Here is a 20,126-nt window from a genome sequence, read left to right as displayed (position 1 = left end):
CCTATAAAAATATTCTCACTAACACTGGAATTTCAATACTTCGAAAATATTTGTATACAAATAACTACGCGCAAAATCCATCTTTAGAGAGATGAGAAATTCCGCGATAGGTACGAAGTGCCTCAACAACAACAACTTTTGTGCTGTCCTAACGGTGAAATAACCCGCATCCTACATTCCATGCCACATTATAGGTTATAATGAGCAAACTTGGCTTCTGGACATTTATAATAAAATGTAATGTCACCGGAAATCTTCGAAAGGAAAGAAAGAACAAAAGAAATTTTTTAATAAATGATTGGGTTGTTGTTTTTAAAACACGTATATAATAACGAGGGGATATGTAGCGAAAGGCCGTTGCATTTCCAACCACGTGGGGCAATTTAACGTGCACGTAAACTTCAAAAAATTTAGGCTTTATCACTCTTTGCACTCAACTCAACTATTCTTGCAGGCTCACAACAATACGACAACTATTCTTCCAGGCTCACAACAATACCACCTCTTCTCTAGCTAAGTAATGCCAACCCCATGCCTCTTACATACTTCATCCATTCACCCATCTCAACATGAATAAGCTACATCACGCCATGCCTAAATCGACAAATATCTTGACCGCATAATTAAAATGTGTAGACAACTAGAGTCTAGTACATTGTCACTAAAATGCAGCACTTGCCGCCGTGTTTGTTTGCCTACTTCGACTGGTTACAAAAAAGATCTTGTCGCAACCATGCAACCTTCCGGCGTGTTTGTTTTGTTTTTATAGAGAGAACTGTATATAACTTAGAGAAAAAAAAATTTGTCCCATAGTGGTGTCACGACCGGTCTCCTTTGGCTGTCCTGTCAGTTACGTCATTCTGAGCGTCATACACAAGCACGAGCGCCATTGGCTCTGTTGTGAGGGACGTCGTTCATCTCACGGCACCCGTGGCACCGAACTTGCACACATCAGCTTTTTATGAAACCTTCCACATGGGTATACTACGGACAACTGTAGAGCAGCCACGACTCTAGAAACGTGAGAGAGCTCGCATTTGCTGGCCGATTCCTTTCAGTGCCATAGCCCTTGACCACATTACAATGCCAGGAACGAAAGAAAGGTACATCCTCAATGTAACTGGCTTCACCACCAGATACATTTTACCAGTGGCATTACCCACGATTACCGCCAAAGATGTGCTCAAGCAACTGCATTCATTGTTCTGCAGATTTGGAGCCCCTGAATACTGCCTCTTCGATAACGCCAAGCCATTTGAATTTAACCAGTTTAATAATTTCATGCGAATGCATGGGGTCAACATGCATTTTTCAGTCGCATACCCTGCCACTCGAAACGGACTTGTTGAGCGTGCCAACGGAATACTTCGGACAGTGCTTCGAAAATTATGCAATGCCAATCATGCACTTTGGGTCACAAAACCGGAAGAATTCGTTTTCGCTGTCAATACCACCCGCCACTAAAGCACTGGCTTTTCGCTCTTCGAACTTTTGTTTGGTTTCTCACCAGAGCTGCCACACGAAACAATCTACCCACATAAAGCCTCTGACATCAGCGAACGGCTCCTGACACTGGCAGACCAGATAATTGAATCAGCCAGTAATTCGGAACAAGCGCGAAATCTCGCAAAACAATATATGACCGGACACACCGGTATGCATCGATTGACATTAGCGACTTTGTATGGCTACGACAAGAGCCCATTCTACAGGGATCTGAAAAGATTGCATGAAAGTTCAAAGGATTATACCAAGTCACAAGCAGGGAACTCCAGTCACCCATGAAGATCAACAGGTTACAAACTCCACTACCTGTAGACCAGACACAGAATTGTCCACATCAGCCAGATGAAGAGATACTGTACGCCATAATTTGGCCCAATAGTGGCCTAGTCTATAGTGGGAGAAGAAATTTCTACTCCCAACTCGGATGAGTCGCCTTCAGAGGACCACGTCCCAGCTCATGACCCCACTGATCTTGTAGACGCATACACCTTAACTTCATGCGCAGGTTAAGCCTCAGCCTAACCTCCGAATTGACAACTCCAGCATTATTACATACGCAACCTTGACATCTGCAGAACTGCAACCTATCGACTCAAGATTAGTTTTTTTGTTTCCAAGTGGACTTGGACTTCTAAAGGGAGGTGGGATGCCACAGTAGTTTTTTTTTCTTTTTTCAAGTGAGATTGAATTTCTAGGTGGGGTGGGATGTGAGCTCCAGATCCAGAGATAGTGGTTTTAAGAAGGAGGACAAGCAACCATGGGATTTGCTCTGTTCTTCCCGGTGAAGAACAGATAGCATCGAACGAGCTGTTAGCTTGTATGCAGACTTCTTTCTAACGCTTAAAAACTTTTCCTGCCTTCCGGCCCATCTCATCCGCTCACAATGTATACAAAGCTGTAACATCATCAGTCGAAGATGGCAGTGCTAAAGAACATGCGGAAATCGGCATAGCACAGGGGCGTTGTCCGTGAATAAAAAAAACTGAACGGAGCGCAGCGGCAAAACACTGTGCAGTTTAACACTGTGCAGTTTGATCGTTCGATTATTCTCTGTGGTGTTGTGTTTTTGTAAGAAATAAAAGAAACATATGACGGGCTGCTCGTCCGGGGACCCTCACTCAAAGTGGACAGCAGGAAACATCAAGCGTACCATAGAAACACTGTCATTTATCGACTGTCAAGACTTTGGACAAGTCTGCGCAAACCACATACGCACGTGAAAAATGTGTATCCGTGAACCCCCGACATTCTAACGTTTGAAGAAGAAGCCTGTGAGTGATTGTTGCATCGGGTATTTTAAAATAACCTGAGTTTCTATTACTCTGATCTGATATGTGCCGAATACCTTTGAGGCAACCCAATGTATAGCATAGCCACGTGTAGAGTAACACAACAAGAGGTAGGAAAATGAAGATGCGGTTAAAGAGCATGGATAAAAAGAACTAAGTATGACGCGCCCATCTGCAGTATTGGATAGCAGAAGGTGCAGAAGTGAAGTGACGGTGATGTAGAGAAATGTGAGGGTGCGAAAGAGGGGAAGGTCAAGAGAAGAATAAAGCATAGTACTGCTGTGTATGGTATAGAGTAGCAAGCAAAGAAAAGGGAATGCCGGTAGGCATGACGTGAGGGTGGCGTGGAGGTAAGTGAGGAGGATGGGTGTAAGAGGGAGAGCGCACTACTTCATCAAAAACGAATGCAAAAGCTATAAGTGCGATGTATTGCTACACTTACCCTTCGGAGACATTAGCATTCCTGAGCGAAACCATACTGGTGCTACAAACCTGCAACCTGATCGGTGTTCATGGTGAAAATTAGTTATGGGGGTAATGAGGACATGAGTGTCGTGAATGTTGTACTATTGAAACATAGACCGTATTCTAAGCACGGCAAACAAGGCCACAATTATGAAGACACGGGTTCATCAAACAAATGCTCTTCTGGTTATGGCCATCACATTGAAGAAAAAACACAATAAAAATATCACGCGAAATTTAGAAATTAAATAGTTTGTCAGAACGAAACATGTTACAGTTCACGAATGTCAATAGTTTTTATGGCCGAATTTTGAAAAAATATGTTCAAGTGCTGCTGATCGTAGCTGCCTACAACAAACACCTTTCGACAATTAAGTCTGCCGCTCTGAGATAGAAAAGTGCATTTATGATAAAAAAAACTTTCGAATAAGGAGGGCTATATATGAGAACAACAATGCCACGTGTGAAGCAACTGAATGAGAAAATTAGATACACACAGGAAACGCCTTGCCAAAGCACCACCACTGCTGGTGATGGTTTGAGTAGAGCGCAGCGCAGTTCTTTCGAAAGACGGCCGTTAGCACAAAGATCGCGGAGATTTCCACTCGGTCTCCAGGGCTCAATTGGGTGAAGTAAGAGAGCTAGAAATGAAAGCTAAATGCTGTATCGAACCATTCGGAAAGAGGAACTACGGGGGTGCTTAAGGTGTTCGCTAAAACGGGACTAAAATGATCGCGGAGATTCTATTGATCTGAACATCGTGCATCATTTATTTCTTTGCTTACAGTTAAGAAAAATGGTTTTATTTTTGCGGCTACCGAAATTTCGATAGTTTATTGAGTTCCTCGCTTGGGGGCAATATTACACAAGCAGGAAAGTAGTGGACAATAAATTGGCTGCAGAGACATTCGTAAAAGTAAAGGTTTTTTTTGTACTGTGCAAAGAGGCGCCAATCATAAGATTAGAGCACATCGTCTTTAAGAAAAAGCCCAAACTTCCGAAACAGCGAAAGATATCTTTCACGCGTGCGCATTTTCTATTGCGATAACAAATATATGAATAATATTGGCTGATTTTGTAGTCGCCGTTTCCCTCACTGGCATGTTCTGTATATAGCATATAGGCAACCAAAATTACCGTAGCAGATATTTCCTAACTCATAGCACTATATTTGAGACAGTAGGAGCACTGGGGTCATGACGACGTTTATTATGCAGAGTCACCCGACCAACCCTTCGAACGAAGATTACGCTCACAGTGTAGATGAATACATGCAGGTGAAGAAGATGAAGCTCAAATTCGGTGAATACTGTGCCTATACTAATTTCTTCCTCGCGTGGAAGCGGCCAACCTGGACGCTGTTTCTGGCGCTGGCGTACGTCCTGCGAATGGTCTTAAGGGTGACACGTGGACAACGTCCGTGCCACAAAAACGACTGTCGGAAGACATGAAAACTGGAGTTACCCGATAGTGCACAGGAGACATGTGCTCAACTATATCGTATGGGCTGATAAAACCTGACTGAAACGTATCACACAGGCTAGGAACTCGTCTTGGTGTCCACAACCCTACCTTGCCTTCGGTATCCAAGTCAATGACGCGGTGAATCTCATCGCAGAGAGGCGGGCGCGTTGACGACAAGTGGCTGCGCGAGAGATTAGGTGCTTGCTCTATGACACTGAAGAGTTCGCAGGGACACCAAAAAAGGAGACGTCAAGTGGAGATGACGATTGACTGTCATAGACGATAAACAATGGGAACTAGCCCGTGGTGCGTTGCGTAGCGCTATTGTACGCAAGGTTCATGAATAGAAGTATGGTTTCCCAGTTAGTGTGGCCTATATATATATATATATATATATATATATATATGTATATCACCACTGGCATGGTTTAATACATACATTTTAAATCAATGTGCGGAGTTCCTGTTCGAACTTTTGTGTTTACGAGAATGTGTGTGTTGATTGAGTGCCAAAGTATGAGTTATAAATGGTACAGTTTAAGTACATTACGAAAACATTACCACCGTTCATATACAAATGTTGCTCAATATGTCACCAAATGTTGAACGTTTCCAGCTAATGCGAGCAACTTTATGAGAAGATTCTTTCTCTTCCGGCCTTTGGACTGGAAGTTTAAGAAGGTTGCTTCCAATTGCACAAAGAAGAAGAAAACAGTGAAGCGAATAGCGGGTGATTCACGAGGTTGTACAAAGGAAAAACGAAAAAAAAGAGAACATGACTAAATGAGCAGCGAGAAACCTCGTCAAACATGGATTTGATGCGGAGAAGTAATGATTGGTCTTCCAACATAATTACAGGGCCACCCAGGGTAACGCAGACGCTGTCTATTAAGTTGTTTGCTCGGAACGAACCTCCTCCTGATCTAGTTACCAATTTTCTTATCAAGAAATGGAGCAAGAGGGCGAAAAGTGAACATAAAATTTGCCTCATAATTAGTTTTGTCCCTAGATGAAATCTGTGGAACGTTTTTGAGTGCGCTTCTAGAAACGGATTTGTCGAGAATCACAGCAATGACGGCATAAAAAATAGCAACAATTCACAAAAAGCATTAGGTAATTAAGGACCATGCGAGTAAACGCTGAATGAGTGCGTGGGACAAAGTGAATGACCGGCTGCTTAGCAACTAGAAAGAACATTATAGCGTTACTTCCGAATCATTATTGAAGGCGGGAGCACTAAGAGTCTCTTTTAGCTGTTCAAGAAGTCCAACTGGCAAGAAAATATTCAAGGAGTCAGTGTAGACATCGTAATAGGTGGTTTTTTATTATAAATTGTACTTTCCTTACTGAAACTGGTTTCAAAGAAGCTGTTAGAACACCGCATGTAAGGCTGCAGACTAAATAGAACAACACAAATAACCTGGTGGCCAACACAGAAAATCGAATAAAGTAAAGTGTTTAGGATGTCATGCATACTGTCGTGGAAATGGTGTGTTTTGAAAGAAGCTAGCATTTACGAGAAAAAATAAATTCTGTATGAACAAAAATGTTTATTAGTGGAGGCAAATCAGCATAACTACAATATGCCAATGATCGGGTATTTGCAGGTTGAAAACAAACCAATAGAGGCGTGAGAAAAGCTGTAAACGACGTCAAAAAAACTCTATGACATTTTCCATTCATGCTGTTGGAACCAGACTATCATAGATGCCTCTTTTTAGATTAAATAAAATACGTTCCACAATTGAAAGTCAGAAATATATGCGAGAAAGCCTTGTTGATTGTCAAAATAGCAATATACCTTCCATGTTTTAAACGGCGTTCTTTTCTGTGTCGTTGCAGTCTTGTGAATGCTGAATAACGCACCCAATAACGTAAGTAAATTGGGAAAATATTACCTCTAGTGTTTAGGCAACGTTAAAATTCATCTTATTTTTACTATTGCCGGCTTATCATGCTACTGATGTCTGACAAAGCTTAAAGTGTTTTAAATGAGAGAGCATGGCATCAGAATGCGCAGCCCATGTTTGTCGACTTGTGCGTCGGTATTTTTATAAGAATCGTATTCTTAGCAGTTACTCCGAAGTTTCCGAGTTTCATCAGTGGTCTAGCTGACCACAAAAGCAATAGGAATTCTATCAGGAAGCTGACCCTATCGAAAAAACAGCGTTTTCAGTATCCCCCAGTGCGTTTCAGCGCGCTGGGTGACACTGAAAACGCCGTTCAGTGTGTCCCAGTGTACTATAGCACGCTGCGAGGCACTGGAACAAAGTGTGCAGCGAGGCCAGCGTCGCCCAGTGCACTGAAACGCACAAGGCCACGCTGTACAGCGTAGCCCAGCGTCATATAGCGCGGTGGGAGAAATTGGTCACGCTGCACAGTCTCTACCGCACACTGAAACGTTAGCGGCACTTTAGAAGAAACTATAGTAGGCGCGATCAGCGTACTTTCTATAAGACTTCTTATTGAATCGCGAAATGTGGAGCGTAAAACTTACCGAATATGATGGTTCTCTCATCTATGTGCTACACATATATAGCTTTGTTTTAGTTAGGCAATGGATGCGAGTACGCCGGAGCAGTCATATGTCGAGTGCATGGGTGAGGGGCACCACCAGGATTTTTCTGGGGGGACCAACGACAATTGTGTTACTGCAGGGGGGCAGGAAGGCACAGAACGGATGCGTCGTGTTTTAACTATGCTTGCTCCGGGGGGGGGGGGGAGGGTTGAAGAGGGCATGCGAGAATTTCGGGAAAAAAGGCTCCAGCTCACCCACGAAGCCCCCCCCCCCCCTGGCCGGGTGCGCTTTCCTTGAAGTTTGATCGAATTTCGTCAACGTATTTCATAAACGGCATCAATAGAACTGATGATGGTAACACAGTATGACAGCAGTATCAGCCTGATAATCGAGACCAATTTGCTCCAGCAGTGAGTCGTTGCGGCTCGTACCGTAGGAAGCCGCACATACACGGCAGCAGTTATCTGCTGCAATGCCCAATCTCGGTGTCTTTAGCTTTTTATTTGTGTAGTCGAAGGTGAAAATGTGACCACTCATGGTTCAGTTTTGATTGAAACTATGATTTAATGATTATTAGACTTTTTTTAACTGAATATCTACAATCTTCACAGCAACCGTGGCACAAGAAGTACGGCCCTAAGCCTAAAGATCGTTTAGGTTAGAATGAAGTTCTGGGCCTGTCGTACGCGTAACGTAAACGAGGAGGACAGAAAATACTTCCAAACTATCCAGGGACAAAATCTACAGTGTCCAGTGAGCAGTAAAGATGAACGCTGTTTTCTACGTACGTATTACTAGCCGCATAGCGAGTCACTACGATTGCCGTGACACATCTGCAGCTAATGATGATGATATATGGTGTTTTTTGGCGCAAGGGCCATTTGATGGCCAAAGAGCGCCAGTTCATGGAACAACGAATGTGGACAATGATTGTGATTAGCGGCTGTATAAGGGCCATAAAATTCCTCGCGGTAAGGCCGGTAAAAACATACAAGTAATAAAGTCATGACCATGCCGTGAAATGTGTGTGTGGTGTGAATAGATGACAAAAGTTGGTGATCTTGTAAAACGATGGTGGACATGTATGGCATTAGCACAAGTACCTCACTGGTTCATACCCTTGCGTCCAAGGGCCGTGAGGCAAGTGCTTTCCTGTGTAGCCACCGCAGCAAAAACCTCCCTGGAGAGGTCATGCTACGGGATGCCCGGGTATATGATATGAAAATTATGAAGTTCTTTTAAAAACGCTCACTCACAATGATTTATGACTAAAAAGCGGTTCCCTACGAACGAACATTGTAGGGTGTAAAGGTATATGTTGTCGGTAGGGTTAAGGAAAATGTTGTTTTCTGAGAGTTTCTAAGTGTTTTCACTGGATTAGTATGTGAAGGACTGTTAATGTTTCACCACATTTGTCACACAAGGGTGGATCGTCACCAGACAAAAGATAAGTGTGTGTCGCGTATGTGTGTCCTATCCTGAGTCTCGTTAGTATTATATCTGTATGACGCGATTTCGCTACGGGCAGCCAATGACCAAGGTGTGGCTTAATAACGTGTAGTTTGTTTTGTGTGTGTGTATCCCACTTGCTCTGCCAGTATACCCTGAGGTTTCGTTTGAGAGACGGCTTAAGATCAAGGGCCGGGATTGATAAGGGTGTAGGGGCAGTGCTTTTGTGGACGGACGCAGCGAGTTGATCCGCCCTCACGTTGCCTTGAATCTCACGGTGCCCTGGCACCCAGCACACTACATCATGTTGTTTGAGTGTGTATAGTGTGCACAAAATGGAGTAAAGTGAGACAAGGACCGAGTTTTTTTTGTTTTTTAAGACTGTGCAGAGCCGTTACCACGCTGAGGGAGTCTGTGTAAATTACTGTTTTTGGTATTTGTAATTGTTTGATGTGTTTAGCTGCCACAAGTATCGCGTAAGCTTCTGCTGTGAAGATACTTGTGCCTGGATGTAGAGGGCCAGCATCCGAAAAGAATGGGCCGAAAGCAGCGTAGGACACAGAGGAGTTGGATTTGGAGGCATCTGTAAAGAACTCAGGACGTGTGTATTTGTGTTGAAGTTCCAGAAAGTATGTTCGGATATGGCCAATAGGCGCATGTTTTGTAACTTCCAGAAAGGACACATCACAGTCTATAGTCTGCCATTGCCACGGTGGCGGATATGCTACAGGAGCCATTAAGCTGTGTTCAAGTGAGACTCCAGTTTCCTCAGCTAGACTTTTCAGGCGAACTTAGAAGGGCTGCCTCATCGAAGGCCTGTTTCGAAACAGAATTGAGCTCGACAAATCATTAAGAGTAGAGTATTAGGGGTGCTTCTTATCCGCTTTCACCTTAAGGAAATAAACAAAGGACATGTAAGTTCTCTCCAGATGAAGCGACCACTCATTTGACTCAACATAAAGGCTTTCTATGGGGCTGGTGCGAAAAGCACCCGTGGAAAGGCGGATGCCCAAATGGTGCATGGGGTCCAGCATCTTAAAAGCACTTTGAGTTGCAGACTGATAAACAACGGCCCCATAATCTAAGCGGGTGCGAACGAGGCTTCGATGCAGATTCATGAGGCATTGCGTGTCACTACCCCAAGTAGTTCGTGACAATACTTTTATAACATTCATGGCTTTTAAACATTTTGTTTTTTATACTTTATGTGTGGCACCAAGGTCAACTTGTTGTCCAAGATTAAGCCTAAGAATTTATGCTCGGCTTTGACGGACAGACGTTGCCCGTTCAGTCGAATGTCAGGTTCCAAGTGCATGCCTCTCTTTCGAGAGAACAAGACACACGTGCTTTTTTGTGGGTTAAGTTGAAATCCGTTTTCATCTGCCCATTTGGAGACCTTGTTTAAACCCAGCTGAACCTGCCGCTCACACATTGCCAAGTTGCACGACTTGAAGCCAAGCTGGACATCGTCGACATATGTACAATAGAACATATTGCGGGGGATGGACAAGTGCAAGGAATTCATTTTGATGAGAAAAAGTGTGCAGCTAAGTACACCACCTTGTGACACGCCTGTTTTCTGGACAAATAATTGGGAAAGAACCGTGCCCACTCGGACACGGAATGTCCGGTTTGACAGGTAACTTTCAATTATTTGAAACATTCTTCCGCGCACGCCAAGGTGGGACAGGTCTCTTAGAATTCCAAAACGCCATTTGTATCATAAGCCTTTTCGATATCGAGGAACACAGGGAGAAAATATTGTTTATGAACGAAGGCGTCTCTGATCTGTGCCTCGATACGAACGAGGTGGTCTGTGGTGATATACTTTCTCGAAACCCGCACTGAAATGAGTCGAGCAAATTGTTTGTGTCAAGGATATGTAGAAGTCGGCAGTTTATCATTTTTTCGAAGACTTTGCACAAGCAGCTTGTAAGTGCAATAGGTCTATAGCTTGAAGCTAAAGAAGGGTCCTTGCCCTCTTTCAAAATGGGAATAATAATAGCCTCTTTCCAGGAGGTAGGAATAGTGCCAGAAAACCAGATAGCATTGTATAAATAAAGTAAGGTTTTTTGTGTTTCGGCTGGTAGGTTTTTTAACATTTCATACACCACACGGTCAGAACCTGGGGCAGAAGTACTGCAGGAGTTTAGAGATGTTCGGAGCTCAGCTAGACAGAAACCCTGGTTATATGCCTTGTATCTAGTGGATTTATGTTCTAGTTTCTGCTTTTCTATTCTTGTTCTGTATTTTTGGAAAGTGTCAGTATAGTGGGACGAGCTGGATAGCCGTTCAAAGTGTGCACCTAGGAAGTTTGCCTGATCTTCCAAGGTATCACCCTGAGTGTTTACGAGTGGAAGTGTGTGTACTTGTTTTCCTGCTATCCTACCGACCATGTTCCAGACTTTAGCCTCCTGTGTGTATGAATTGATCCCTGACAAAAACTTCTGCCAGCTTTCTCTTCTGGCCTGCCGACGCGTTCTGCTGCCTTGAGACTTTATTTTCCTAAAGCTCTCAAGGTTTTCCGCTGTCGGCGAGTTGCGCAGCAACCTCCATGCCCTGTTCTCTTCCTTTCGCGCATTACGACACTCTGTGTTCCACAATGGGACGTGTCGCTTGCCGGGCTGTCCAGATGTTTGTGGGATGCATTTGGCTGTTGCGTTAATAAGGAGAGCTGTGAAGTACTGCACAGCTTCATCTATGCTTAGTCCACATATGTCAGTCCAACATAACTGAGCATTGTTATGAAACTGTTCCCAGTCGGCTTTGTGTATAAGCCATTTGGGAACTCGTGGAGGACATTCGTATGATGTTTGTGTACTCAAAGCAACAGGAAAATGGTCACTTCCGTAGGGATTATTTAGAACTTTCCATTGAAGTAATGGTACAAGTGAAGGAGATGCGATGCTGAGATCTATGGAAAAGTAGGTTTTGTTGGCAAGGTTATAATATGCTGCCTCTTTCCTATTCAACAGAGAGGCGCCGGAGGAAAAAAGGAACTGTTCAATGAGACGGCCTCGTGCATCGCAGCGAGAATCACCCCATAGACTGCTATGAGCATTCAGGTCACCAAGGACCAGATAAGGTTCAGGTAGTTGGTCTATTAAGGACTCGAATTCTAGTTTTCCAACACGGTGGTGTTGGGGTATGTACAGTCAGCAGATGGTGACGAGCTTGTTGAAAAGAACTGCTCGAACAGCCACTGCCTCTACTGTTGTTTGCAGTGGTAAATGTGTGCATGCTACTTTTTGATTAACAATAATGGCTACACCACCGGATGATGCCGCAGCATCATCTCTGTCCTTTCAGAAGAGAACATACCGACGCCAAAAATTCGTGTTTTTAGATTTTAAATGAGTTTCCTGTACACACAGCATTTTCGGCGAATGTTTGCAAAAGAGCTCTTGAACATCATCGAGGTTTCTAAGGAGTCCTCTGACGTTCCAATGTATTATTTGTGTTGCCATATTGGAGGTAACGTAGTGCTGTGTGTAAGGAACAATGGGTGTGTCTGCTTCTTAAGCTAAGCGTTAAGACTCAAAGAACAGGGCCGTCGCCGGGCCCCATTATTGGCTTTTCATTTCTTTTGGCGCGCTCCAGGGAGCTACGCCGATCTTCCTGCACCAGGGGTGCCATGGTGTCCATTGCCTCCTCAGAGGCACTGCGTGCCCGCATTTGCGAGCTGATGTTTTGGGCTTGGGACCTCGCCTGGTGAGACGAGGCCTTCATATCGGCCGACCCTGGGTTCTCCTTCACCTAGGGGGGCAAAACCTTCGGTCCTCTTGGGCTAGAGGTCGAAGGAACCTCCTTTGTTGCTTGGATACCCTGGCCGCTGCAAGAGCTTGCAGCGGCCGTGGTTGTCGCCGTGGGGACGAGTGGCAGGGCAGCCTTGGCTGTTCCCGCCGTGGGTGGGGGCATTGGCGACCACCTGGGCACACTGTGCCTGGCATGGGCAGTTGCCGCAGGCCGTTGTAGTGCTGCCCCCTGTTGCACTACATCGGCGAACGATGGTTTGTTTGTGAAAAGACCAGATACTTGTTGACGGGCTTCTCGGAAAGTAATGTTTTGTGTGATTTTGATTGTAACAATTTCTTTTTCCTTTTTCCATGTTGGACAGGTTCGGGAGTATGCGGGATGGGCACCATCGCAGTTTGCGCAGTGGGCCCCATCCTCCACCTTACACTCGTCCGTAGCGTGTCCTGTGGTGGCACACTTTCCGCAGGTGAGTTGGCCGCGGCAACTCTGAGAGCCGTGACCAAAACGCTGGCATTTGAAGCAACGTCGTGGGTTGGAAATGTAGGGTCTCACATTCAACTTCAAGTATCCTGTTTCGAGATGTTCAGGCAGGGTGCTGGTGCAAAATGTCACACTTATGTGTTTTGTTGGGATTTCCTTCTTATCACGCCTAATTTTGATTCTTTGTACTTGTGTCACCTGCTGGTCTTTCCAGCCCTCGAGGAGCTCACCTTCAGTCAGGTCGAGCAAGTCTTGATCAGATACAACGCCTCGGGAAGTGTTGAGTGAGCGGTGTGGTGTAATTGAGATAGGTATGTTTCCAAACGATTCTAGTTTTGAGAGGTTTTCATACTGGCTCTGACATTTTACCTCGAGGAGGAGATCCCCAATGGCCATTCTTGTAGCCTGGTAACCTGGTCCAAGTGTAGTGGTGAGGCGTTTGGAAACAACAAAAGGCGCATTAGTTCTGGCGTTCTTTTCAGTGGTTTCACAATGGACTACATGGTAGCGGGGAAAGGTTTCTTTCGGTTTGCTGAAATAATTGCAAAAGTCTTCGGTGCGCCCTCTCTTCGAGAGAGGACGATCGTGCAATGAAGGGAGAGATGAAAAAGCCATAAACTAAATATGAGTTCGGCAGCCATGCCAGCCGCCCATCATGGAGCCCAACACGGGGACGTGACAAGTCCTAAATTTATATAAGGCATATCAACGTCAGCTGTACACAGCCGCTATAACCAAATATATTGTGCCCAAAACAGAGCACATACACAAGGTTAACCCTTGCCGCCAGGAAAAATCGGAAGTAAATGGAAGAGAGAAGAAGACAGGATAAATTTCAAGACGAGAAAAGACTAAGATGTAGAGAGAGAGAGAAATGGGAAAAGGCGACTACCGATTTTCCCTGGGTGGGTCAGCCCAGGGGTGCCGTCTACGTGAAGCCAGGGCCAAAGGGGTGTGTTGCCTCTGCCGGGGGGCCTTAAAGGTCCAATCACCCAGCATTGGCTCAACCCCCAGGATCCCGTTTTCCCCGGCCACGGCAAAGCCACACACGTCTAGGCGTGGGAGGGAGCCGAAACTACCCCGTTAGCTCGGGTCCGTGGTGTCGCTACACACCAAACGCCTACTTGCGCAGGCACCCCTGCGGGGGCACACATTTGCAGCTACGCTAACAAGCTTTGCGGCAGAACGTGCTAGAGGAATGTGATCGAAGGCAACCCGCAAAAATAAGCTTAGAATCCCCTGTTTAGAGCCAGTACGAAGAGACGAAACACTGCGTATGTAAACGACAAAATCAAATTATTGGATAGCTGAATTTCTTTTAACAAGAAGAAAAATATACTCAATCTCGTCTTTCAGATGTGGAGTAGTGGGCAGCGCGTCAAACTCAGAATGTGTAATGTGTTACGGTAGTAGGTTCGACTCCGGCTCAGTGACTTTATTTTTTTTTCTTTTTTACTGCGCACGTGTTTCAGCTTTAAGAACAATGTGCGCATGACCAAAACTTTCAAAAACAATTTAAAAACCAGATTTCAGCTGATAGTGGGTGTCCCAGTGTCGAACGCCAGCGTGCCTCGTGCAGCGTGGCACGTTCCAGTGTCAGCGCCACACTGGCCCAGTAATCAGGTATGGCGCTGGGCCAGTGACACTGGCTTTTGCGATAGGGGACCGGGCTTGCATTGTACCTCACGCGAGGCTAATGTACTGCGATTTAGGGTAATACAGCAACGCGCGTTCCACAACATTGATGCACAGCTGTCATTAGCACTGTAGTGATTTATTTCACGGGACGTGTAAGAAACTAGAATCATCGCACCATGATCCTTGAAAACAGCATTCTGGTATGAACATCATGTTATTGTGTTGGAATGCTTTGTGTGAGCTCTGCTCCTGGTAATAATAGTTGCGTAATTCAACTTCTAGTTATTTAACAAACCCAGAAGAAATTCACAATAGCCTTGGCCTCTCGAAGACAACTTGCCAAGGTAATGGTTCCAGCCACAACAATTTTTTTGAAGTATGTTTCATCCCTTGTAGCTTCCATCTTTTCTAGAACGTCTGTCTTTTTATTACCTCCACCAGCATACCATATTATTTAGGGCAAACCTTCATATTGAAAAAAAATGAAATGACCGTAAATAGTGCAAATACAGAATACTTAGCGCATAATACATTCCACAAATTATTGGGAGTGCGACTGCGACGTTACTCTAGATAAGTAAAAGCCGCTTGTCTTAGTGCTTTTATTACTGCAATTGTACAAAAGCGCCCACGCATTTCGAGAATGGCAATATTTTTTACTGCTTTCTGTAACTAGCAAACACTGCGACGCACCATTGCGTGTGTCTACTATATGAAACACGCCCCACCGCGGCATTTTACAGTTTAACTGTGGTACTCGGCTATAGACCCGGCGGTCGCGGGATTGAATCCTGGCTGCGGCGGCTGCATTTTTGGTGGAGACGAAGGTGTTGCAGGTCGTCTTCTCAGATTTGAGTGCACGTTAAAAATAATTTCCATAACCCTCCACTACTGAGTCCCTCACAATCATGTCATGGGTTTGAAGAGTTGAACCTTGCATATCAATCAATTATCTGTATATAACTCGGAAACCATTTCAGCAATTAATTATTGCTCCAAAGAAGCGCAAAGATTAACATAACATGAAATCTGCGGACATAATTTCACGCAATATTTCTCGTGTCGTTTGTGACCTCGTCATCGAAATTATAAAAGATAAAACCGAAAATAACTAAGACGTTAAAAAAAGATCGAAGTGAGTGTGGGATGACTTCTCTCAATAAGACAAAAGAGAAAGGTTTGATAATTGCTTGCAATAAACTTATTACAACTGTAAAAACATCATCGAGGTTAGCTTACAGAAGTTCCATAGCACACATGAGAGGTCGCGCAGTAGTGGTGATTAATTTCTTTTTTCCACATGCAGTGACCTTGTGGATCATTCTGCCTAACACAATTCTTTCCTAATCACACGGTAAGAAGTTTCGCGACGACATAACCTGCAATTTCACCTAACAATAGGCGCCTACTATAATGTGTTGAGTAATAATTGTGCACCCTAGCTATATTTTTTTGTTCTTTCTTTTCTTCGAACTGTTATTAATAACAATTATTGTACTCTTTCAAAACCTGTGTATGAAGAGGTTGCATTTTTGCATCTTTAAAGTGTAATAAATTTTATTAAATCACTTTCAAAATAAAAAAGTAATCCCAGTGCCGAAAATAAAAGATTTCATTTCCTGCTCTTGTGCTGCGGCTGGGAATCGAACGTGTCCCCTTAAAAAGCGTGGTCTCAAGATGCCTTCTGAGTTTTACGTGTGTATAATGTGACTGTTTTTTCAGATATCCTTCTTTTGCTTTTTTTTCAAATACGTTGCAGGATCCCCGCTGTTTGATTGTCATCAGTTTTGTGTGATATTTTCCAATCTATGTTCAGCCTGTATGGCCGCTTTGTCTCTTCGCAACAAACGGCAAGCCGGCGTCAGATGAGAATGCGACATAAAGTTTCCGCATTTTTATAGCGCGTACTCACTTGCACACAGAAGGAAATGTATAGAGAAGGAAACGCTGTTGAATTGACACATCCTTCGTCTTTCATTTCAAATGACAGGAAAGCCAAATGAAACCCGGATGTGAGTCAGAAGAGAAACGCTTGTTGTAAAATATATTGCCAATGGGGCCAAGCGGTTTCCAAAACACAGCACGAATACTTGTCTCTCTGATTCTTGCATGTTGTGCCAGCACGTAAACACGGCACGTCTATCTTTCTTCATTAGTTTCAATGTGAGCAGCGTCCAACAAAACTTAGGAACGAGAGAAAATCGTAAAATAGGAAAGTACATGAGCTTCTCCGCTGATGGTACATGCCTTGTTCTCCTTATTTTGATTATTTTATTTATTTTTTGTATTTGTTTTTTATTTATTTACAGTATTTTACAGAGCCCTCGAGGGGCATTGGGTAAGGGGGGCGGTACAGATAATGTGTTAGAAATATATATATATATATATATATATATATATATATATATATATATATATATATATATATATATATATATATATATATATATATATATATATACATATATAAATATATATATATATATATATATATATATATATATATATATATATGTATATATATATATGCATATATATCTGCACATACATAGGCAAATATTGAATATAATAGAAATTGCAGTTCAACTTATGAACATGTAAGCAAAATATATACTAGAAAAGTGAGTTACAGTATGTGAAAGTGAAATACAAAAAAATATTATGACAGTAACTACAACCTAGCAATAGTGCAAAAACATCGGCAACAGTCCTATAAACACGGATGATTACGAAGATGCGGTAGAGCAGTTTTTGGTGCATAAGTATTTTTTAATAGTATGATAGAACTTTGTGTGGTCTTGTTCTGACGCAAGATCATCTGGCAAATCATTCCACAAACGAATAGCTTGTGGAAGAGCCGACTGGTTGAAAGCGTTAATATTGCCGTACATGCGTGATAAGCTAAAGGTGTTATGTAGTCTGCTCGAAGTTCTATGGGCTAGATTAGGGTGAACAAATGGCATCATGCTGGTGTGGATGAGTTTGTGAAATAGTGATAAAAGGGAGATGTCGCGGCGAATTTTCAGTGGCTCGAGTGCAAGGCTATGTTTAATCTGTGTTACGTTGGACGGGTAGCTGTTATTACGCGCTATGAATCGACTAGCTCTGTTCTGTATACATTCTAACTTATCTATGAGTGATTGTTGATATGGTGACCAAATGGAGGATGCGAACTCCAGTTTTGGACGGATCAGAGCAAGATGAGCCAGTTTGCGCACATCAGAGGGAGCACTTTTAGATTCCGGCGCAGGAAACCTAATAATCTTGATGTGTTGGCAGAGATGGAAGTGATATGTGTGGACCACGAAAGTGTAGAAGTTAAGTTTATGCCGATGTATTTGTAATGATCAATGCATTCTACAATGCTATTATCAATTATGTATTGGCTAATAAAGTTATCACGTTTTCGACTAAAGGTGATTAGTTTGCATTTGGAAACATTAAGTGTCATCGGCCATGTTTTGCACCACTCAATTATATGCTCGAGATCTTTTTGAAAAGTTAGATGATCGCTATTGTTGCGGATGGGACGATAGATATTGCTGTCATCGGCAAATATACGCATACATGAGGATAAGTTGTCAGAAAGGTCGTTAATGTAGATTAGGAAAAGTAAGGAACCAAGAACACTGCCCTGTGGTACACCAGAGGAAACGTAACAAAGTGATGAAGAGTGATTGTTGGCGATAGTGAATTGTTGGCGGTTAGTTAGAAAGTTTCTCAGCCATGTTAGCGTGAGTGAATCAAGTTTTAGTGATGACAGTTTTAATATCAAGCGACAATGAGCAACACGATCGAATGCCTTTGCAAAATCAAGAAATAAACAATCTGTCTGTAAATTACTGTTCATGTTAGAATGTAGGTCGGTGGTGAACTCAAAGACTTGAGTCTCGCAAGAACAACCCTTTCAAAACCCGTGCTGATTAGAGAAAAAGAAATTGTTAGATTCTATATGCGCATAAATGCTAGGAGCAGTGATATGCTCAAGCATCTTGCAACATATGCACGTGAAGTAAATGGGGCGATTATTTCCAGGTGAACTTTTACTACCACTTTTATGGACTGGCACTACCTTCGCTATCTTGCAGTCCGAAGGCAACATTCCTGTAGTGAGCGACTGCTGAAAATAGTGAAACAGGATAGTGCCATACACATAAACAGTGTTTTTCAATATTTTTGAATTGATGTCGTCAATACCAGAAGATGATGACAACTTCAGATTTTCAATAATTTTAACTGTGCCTTCAATTGTGATATCTATAGGTGACATGAATGAGTAATCGCGTTCAACAATTTCTGGAAGATGAGCATGCTCGCTAGTAAACACGGATGAAAAGAATGAATTAAAGACATGAGGACAATCAGTGTCGGCAAAAGGAGTGCTATTTGCATCGTGTAATGAACTGAAGTTATCGTCCCGATCAGGACTTATTTCTTTCCAGAATATTTTCGGATTAGATTTTCGGAGTGAAGGCGAATCCTGGGAATAGTATTTGGTTTTCACAGTTGTAATTTCGTGGCAATATTTCTTTAGGCATTCCTCGTATCTATCCCAAGACGTGTGTGAACGCGAATTTTTCGCAGACCGATAAAGCCGCTTCTTTTTGTTTCTAAGTCTGCGCAAAGACATGGTGAACCATGGATTAGTTTTATCATTCGTAATCGTTATCAACGGCACTTGTTTTTCTATTAGGGCTGAAGTCTCATTCTTGAAAAGAACCCAGTTTTCCTCAACCGAGCGACTGTAAAAAGGAGGCAGCAGCACATTGTCAACGAAAGACTCAAGTTTCCTGTTAATGGCTTCATAATCGGCTCTATTATAATCTCTAATTTTCTTTGATTCGGTTCCTGCAAAAGATGGCAAGATAAAAAAATCAACTTGCAGCAGTTTGTGGTCACAAAAGCCATTCAAGTAGTTTATGTGGTCTATAGTTTCAGGTGCAGTTGTAAGAATGAGGTCAAGTGTATTTGAACCGCGAGATGGTGAGTGACAACCTGAGCCAAATCAAAGTCTGAAGTTAAGTTAATAAAATCAGTTGAGTACTTACAAGAAGATGACAGCTGCTCCCAGTCAATAAATGGTACATTAAAGTACCGAATAGATAAACGATGCGAGCCTCACAGATTTCGATGGCAGAATTAATGCTGCTGCGCAACTCTTCTAAGAAAGAATGATGACAATTGGGAGGACGATAACAGCTGCCGAGCAACATCCTTGTGGAATGAATTGAGCAAACTACCCATAAAATTTCAATCTTATAATGGGAAGCGACGACATAGGACGTGATGGTTTTTTTAACAGCTATAAGAACACCACCACCCCTTCTGTCTGGACGATTGCTTCGATAGACGTTGTATCTGTTAGCACGCGTAAAAATCTCATTGTCAATGATGTCAGCGTTAAGCCATGTCTCAGTGAAGACAAGGCTTTATAGTCAGCATTTTTTTCTTTTCCTAATTTGACTTCTGTTGTCGGATTCAAGAATGCCAACAGTAAAGAGGTACCTCTGTTATTTTAGAGCATTGCATTTTCTTTACCCTTAACTGGGAGAAACAAATGT

Source organism: Rhipicephalus microplus, chromosome 1 (assembly GCF_043290135.1).
Source record: "Rhipicephalus microplus isolate Deutch F79 chromosome 1, USDA_Rmic, whole genome shotgun sequence".
Lineage (NCBI taxonomy): Eukaryota > Metazoa > Arthropoda > Arachnida > Ixodida > Ixodidae > Rhipicephalus > Rhipicephalus microplus.
This window is presented reverse-complemented; position numbering follows the sequence as displayed.